General features: G+C 40.5%; 1 long non-coding RNA gene across 1 annotated transcript in view; it reads left to right on the top strand.

Moving 5' to 3' along the window:
• Positions 1 to 435: 435 nt before the first annotated feature.
• LOC114817494 overlaps positions 436 to 6,525 on the top strand; it is a 30,673-nt gene continuing 24,583 nt past the window's right edge. Inside the window, exon 1 of the long non-coding RNA XR_003765357.2 lies at positions 436 to 510. This is a non-coding gene — a long non-coding RNA (uncharacterized LOC114817494). The remainder of the gene's footprint in view (positions 511 to 6,525) is intronic.

Raw genomic sequence — 6,525 nt, 5'->3', positions numbered from 1 at the left:
TAAAATGAGAATTAACTGTGAGCCTCACGTGGGACAACCTGATTACCCTGGATCTACAGCACTTAGAACAGTGCTCTGCACATAGTGAGCGCTTAACAAATACCAACATTATTATTATTCTTCCCCTACTACCAGTTCATACACTGGCTTATATAAGGAACTGGGAGTCCTTACACCTCTTTATGCCAATTCAGTGCCCCTCCCTCCCGATATGGGGAATGAGATTACCGGGCCATTTCCTCTGCAGAAATTTAATTGTCTCTGATATCTCAAGAATTTTGCCAAACTGGATTTCAAGAAAATCATTGGTAGTATTTATGGTAATAGTCTTCTATCTGAATACTTTATGGGGTTGTAATAACCTTCAGGCTTCATGGGAGGAAACTGTTCCCAAAGTTTCATTTTTCTTCCATTTGTTTCAGAACTTTCTAGATCCTCTTGAACATCAGTGTCAGCATAATGGAGGGAGATGGCTCTGTAGCAGCTCTTTCTGCCAGGTGACTTAAAAAGGTAAGAATTCTCTCTCACAAACTCTCTGCCATCTACCTTCAGGTTGTAATTAACTTTGTAAGGCTCCGTGTGACTGTTTATAATGATTCTTTTATTTCTCTGATATTTTCCTTGATTATCATTGACAGCACTTATTGCCTTGTTTGGAGGGTTGGAATATCTCCCCATCTGGTTCATTCTATTTGCTGTAACAGTCAGAGGAACTAGAATTTCACTCTTTCTGCTAAAAGATGATGTGAGAACAATGTTCCTATTTTTCTATATTTTTACCCCTCCCTTGCCACTGAACTTGGGTGTTTATGTCTCCCGTCTACCCCACAAATACTATTTTCTTAGTCTATATCAATTCCAAGTAGTTTTGAGATGATTGCAGTATCTGTTAGATCGTTGAGAGAGGAATAGCTTGCATTCCAAATGAATGTACAGCCCTTCCCAAGGGGATTATTAGATTCTAAACATTTTGAAATAACTACCAATAGTCAGTAGCCGTAAATCCATCATGAAGGAGGAAATGATGTTCAGCTAGAGTCACTAGTTTTCCAATTCTGTATGAGAAAGTCCATTTTCAATGCAGCATGACTTCATGAAAGTAGCTTGGGCCTGGGATTCAGAGGACCTGGTTTCTCATCTTGGATCTTGCACTTGCCCACTGTGGTACCTTGGCCAAGGGTTTGATTTCTCTGTGCCTCAGTTGCCTCACCTGAAAAATGGGGATAACCTACTTGTTCTCTCTCCTTTTTAAACTGTGATGCCTAGTGGCACAAGAATTATGTCCATTTGACTTATATTGTGCCTAGCATAATGCTTAGTACAATGCTTGGAATATAATAAGCTCTTAACAGATACCACAGCTATTTGTTTGTATTTTTCTACTTGGCTCCCCTTTCCCAGTACTGACTCGGCAATCAATACTTTATTTTGCCAGGTATTTTAATTTTTAAATGCTCATCCTCTCTTATCGTCAACTCTCGCCCACTGAATCTTGTTTACGGTTTACTGGGTCTGAGGGAGAAAATTCATGCAACAAGAAGCACAGACTGTAAGCATGTTGTGGGCAGGGAGTGTGTCTGTTCATTATTATATTTAACTCTCCCAACATTTTGTGCAGTGCTGTGCACACAGTAAGCGCTCAATAAATACGATTGAATGAAAAGAAAGGAGAGGTTTTCCTCCCAGTCGCACAGATTCCTCTATCCTGTAAGCTCCTTGTGGGCAGGGATCATGTCTACCATTTCCAAGCCCTCAGTATAGTGCTCTGCACTAAGTGCTCAGTAAGTACAGTTGAAGAGGAGCATGATCTCCTGGAAAGATCACTGGCCCGGGAGACAGAGGACCTGAATTTTAATTCTGGTTTCGCCACTTGTCTGCTGTGTGACCTTAGACAAGTCACTCAGTGTGTCTGGAACTCAGTTACCGTATCTCTAAAATGGGAATTAAGACAGGGAGCCCTCTGTGGAACAGGAGCTGTCATTCACCGAAATCACTCAATCACTTTTATTTAGTGTTAACTGTGTGCAGAGCACTGTACTAAGCACTTGGTAGTACAACCTGATTATTTTCTATCTACTCCAGTGTTTATTACAGTGCCTGGCACAAAGTAAGCACTTAACAAATGCCATTAAAATAAATGCAAAAATATCCCAGATTGATTATTCATGTAGATTCTGCAAATTTCACATAGGATGTTTTTATAAGTGTCCTTAAGACATCCTTGGCTTATGTAATGAAATGCGTTGCTATGCAACACAGGGTTAACAAAGAGATATCCTGAAATTCATTAGTGCTGCCGACGGACACTCACTGATTTGCTCATTTGCTGATTTACAAGAGTTACTGAGAGAGAGGTCTGTGCAAGATTCATAGACCTGCTATACATTCTCAAATACTCAGACCTGAAGCACATAGAGGAATTTAATTACAAAGTTCAGTAAAAGGAATAGGTATTAGCTAAAGCCAAATCCAGATTTCATATACCATTCAAAATCTCCATCTTTTCATTTTTCTACTTCTTAAATTTTTCATGGTACTCTATAAGAGCTTACTTTGTGCCCAGCACTGGGGTAGATACAAGAGAGTCAGGTTGGACTCAGTGTTAAGCAGAGGGAGGGGGATTTAATCCCCATTTTACAGAGGAGGTCACTGATGCACAAGGGAGTTGAGTGACTTGCTCAATGTTACTCAGCAGACAGGTGGTGGAGCGGGAATTAGAACCCAGATCTTCTGACTCCCAAGACCGTGCTCTTTCGGCTAGCCCACAGTGCTCTCATACTGAGTGCTTACTTTGTGTAGAACACTTCTCTATCGCATCCATTTTGTTGCTAATTCATCAAAAGAAAGGCTCCCCAGGAGTCTTGAGCCTTTGGTTACTGTTTCCAGCTGATTTCTGCTCCCTCAAGCCTCGATAGCGAGAGAGCAGTGATCTGATGAGGGTGAGTTGTCTCAGCGGTGGGGAGATGGAGAAGAGAAAGGAAAAGAAACAAAAATATCCATCACAGCAGTGTGGAGAGGGAAGGAGTAAAAATGGAAACCAAGAGAAAGGGACGGAGGCTTCTATATTCATGTGCATTAATTTCAAGCTACGGTCAGTTTAAATGACAAACGCTGTGATTTTCTTTAATTCATGGAACACAGTTCATTTTAACGTGATTCAGTTCTGATCATTTGGTGATAGTTTTTAGTTTTTGCATCTTGTCATTAATCTTCTCTAATTGAGTATTTGATTAATTCTTTCATTCAAATGAAAGAAAAATGAATCTTAATTATGTTTATCTTCTTTAATTTTTTGATCGTTCTTCCGCCGATATCTCTCTCCACTAGCTACCCCTTCCACGACCCTACTTGAAATTTTCACAAAGAGCAAAGAGTCAGAGAGAAGTGTGTTTTGCATGCCACTGAATTTATTAAGGGGCAAGCCCCAGAAGAAAAACAAAGTGGTTGCATTCATTTCTGGAAGCTTATTGATCGATATTCCAAACCACCAATGCCCCAGGGAGGAAAAGCACTCAGACACCAGAGCACGACCCAAGAGTGTCATCCACCTTCCTTCCCATCTCCCCATCAGCACCCCCGTGTCTCTGAGGAATGCTTGTTGACAAAATCAATAATATGAACTGACCACTTTCCATATACAAAGCACTGTCCTGAGGAGTTTCAGAGTACAATAAAGGCAGAAGACGGGATCCCCATCTGCAATGAGGACATAATCTGAAGGGGAAGACCTAAAATCATTTATAAATAGGAGGAAGAAGTGCTAAAATAATACAATAAGTAGATTAATATGGACAAAAATATGATGGGTGACTGTGAATAGCAACATCCTGAGGTCAAAGAAGAGGGGGTGTAACTTGGGAAGGTGAAAAATTAATTGGGGAAAGGTTCCTGAAGGCCTTCTTCATTTCTCTCCATCATTTTCCCTCTCTCCTTTCTACTACTTTTTCACTCCCAGGAATTTCTCATGTTTCCACACCCTCTTCCCCTTCTGTGGGTGTCCTCTATAGTTCATAGTATAGTGCTTAGCACAGAATAAGAACTCAATAAAGACTGATATTACTGTGAATATTATTTTGGGCAGGGAACCTATCGGTGGTGTAGTGCTAGAATAAGGTCCTGGGAGTCAGAAGGTCATGAATTCTAATCCCGGCTCCGCCACTTGTCTGCCTTGTGACCTTGAACAAGTCACTTTATTTCTGTGTGCCTCAGTGACCTCATCTGTAAAATGGAGACTGAGACTGTGAGTCCTATGTGACAGGCACTGTGTCCAACCCCATTTGCTTGTAACCATCCCAGCACTACAGTGCCCGGCATGTAGTAACTGCTTAACAAATACCATAATTATCATTATTATTATTGTTCTGCCAAGCAATTACTCCAGTGCTCTGTATACAATAAGCTCACAATAAATAGGATTGATTATTATTAATAATGATTTGTGGGTTCATGCAGTGGCCAAGAACAAAATATCTGGGTGTCATCTACTTCACACACCAGTGTTAAAAGTAATATTCACTTCCACAGTAGGGGCTAATGCAATCTTTGCTATTAGAGTAGAGTTCACTATCCAGGCTGTTTCAGTCGAATTTCATTTTACAAAAGTCAGAAGGTTTTCCTAACACTTGCGGAAATTGGGAGATGTAGACTAATGCAACTGCAGAAACCTTATTATTTTCAGAATTATAAGACAACATATTACCACCAAAGCCATCTTTCCATCGCAGTCATGAATTAGGAGGTGGTCATCCCTAAAAATGACCGAGCGATTTATCTATTCTGGGGAAAGCTCTTAAACCTTAAACCACGAGATAATGATGATAATTATTGCATTAATTAAGTTGCTCACTATGTGACAAGCACTGGGGTAGATACAAAGTAATTCAGAACACAATTCCTGTCCCACTTAAGAGTAAGGAACCATTGGTATTTCATCCTCATTTGTAAATAGGAAACTAGCCCAGAGATGTTAAGTGCCAGTTAATCAGTCAAATAAAATGAAATAAAGTGAAGTCAAAGTGACTTGCCCAATTTGTGTCTTGCTCAAGGTCCTCAGAGTCAGAAAGAGTGGGTTCCAATCCTGTTCCCACCACTTGCCTGACAAGACACTTAACTTTTCTGTGCCTCAGTTACCTCTTCTGTAAAATGGGGATTGAGACTGTGAGCCCCAGGTGAGACAGGGACTTTGTCCAACGTGATTACACTGTACCGCAGTGCTTAGAACAGTGTCTGGCACATAGTAAACACTTAGCAAATACCATAAAACAAAACAGAAAAAGTCCCATAGCAAACAAATGATAGAGCCAGGATTAGAACTCAGGATCTCTGACTCCCAGGCCCATGCTCTTTCTATTAGACCACACGGCTTTTTGTTTGCAGAGCGCTTTGTAAAGCCCTGTGACAAGCAGTTGGGAGATTACAATACATAAGAGATAGTGGACTCATTTCCTGTCTGTAACAAGCTCACAGTCTAGAGATGAGACTGTAAAACAGAGCAGCAAGTAAACAGGATGAGGAAGCAAGAGATAGAACCAGGATTAAAATCTGTATCTTCTGGATCCCCATCCCCAAATCTTTCCACTAGGCCATGCTGCTTCTTGAAAGGTTTTAAAAAAACAGGTACTATCTCTGACATTAGAAATGGCCACTTCAGAATATAGCTCTGCCCCCTCTTCCAATCACTTCATCAGTGTCATTTTTTGAGCACTTACTGTGTGCAAAACACTGTACACAATGCGTGGGAGAGTAGAATAAAATAAGGATGGTAGACATGATCCCTGGCCTTTAAGTTGTTTACTGTCCCATCTCCCTTGGGTCATTAATTCCCACTGAAGCATTTGGGAAAACTTTTCTCCCTAGTCTATAATAGAGAAATGAATACTCTGAACACTTCTCACATCATTCCTTTGAAATCCAGATCCCCACTCTGAACCAAGTCATTTCTGGGAGAGGAGTAGGGGTGGATTATGATCTTTCTCAGACAATACCCTTGGGATTTTCAGCAAGAGCCAATTATTTGACTAAAGAGAGTACTGAACTACCAAAATATTATTGCCAGATTCCAGTAGTATCCAAGTACTCAGAAACAGGGTGTCTCATTTTCTACATTTGATTTTCATAAACCTGAAGAAGGATTAGTCTCTAGAAGTCTCCCTTATTGATAGGGAGAAGCAGCATAGTCTTTTGGAAAGAAAATGGGCCTGGGAGTCAGAAGAACCGAGTTCTAATATTACCTCTGCCAGTTGCCTGCTTTGTGACCTTGGATAAGTCACTTAACTGCTCAGGGCTTCAGTTTTCTCAATTGTAAAATGGGGATTTAGTGCCTGTTCTCCCTCCCAATTAGACTGAAACTCATGTGGGACAGGGTTCAGTGTCCAACCTGATTAACTTTGATCCACCCCAGGGCTTAAAACAGTGCTTGACTCTATTAGTGCTATATACAATATAGTATGCAATAATAACTAATTAAAATCACATCTCTATTTGATTAAGCCATTATTTCTTCTACTCCCTTTCTCTTTTGCATCA

Source organism: Ornithorhynchus anatinus, chromosome 16, assembly GCF_004115215.2.
Source record: "Ornithorhynchus anatinus isolate Pmale09 chromosome 16, mOrnAna1.pri.v4, whole genome shotgun sequence".
Lineage (NCBI taxonomy): Eukaryota > Metazoa > Chordata > Mammalia > Monotremata > Ornithorhynchidae > Ornithorhynchus > Ornithorhynchus anatinus.
Note: the sequence above shows the minus strand (reverse complement) of the source record. Positions and strands in the feature narration are given on the sequence as shown.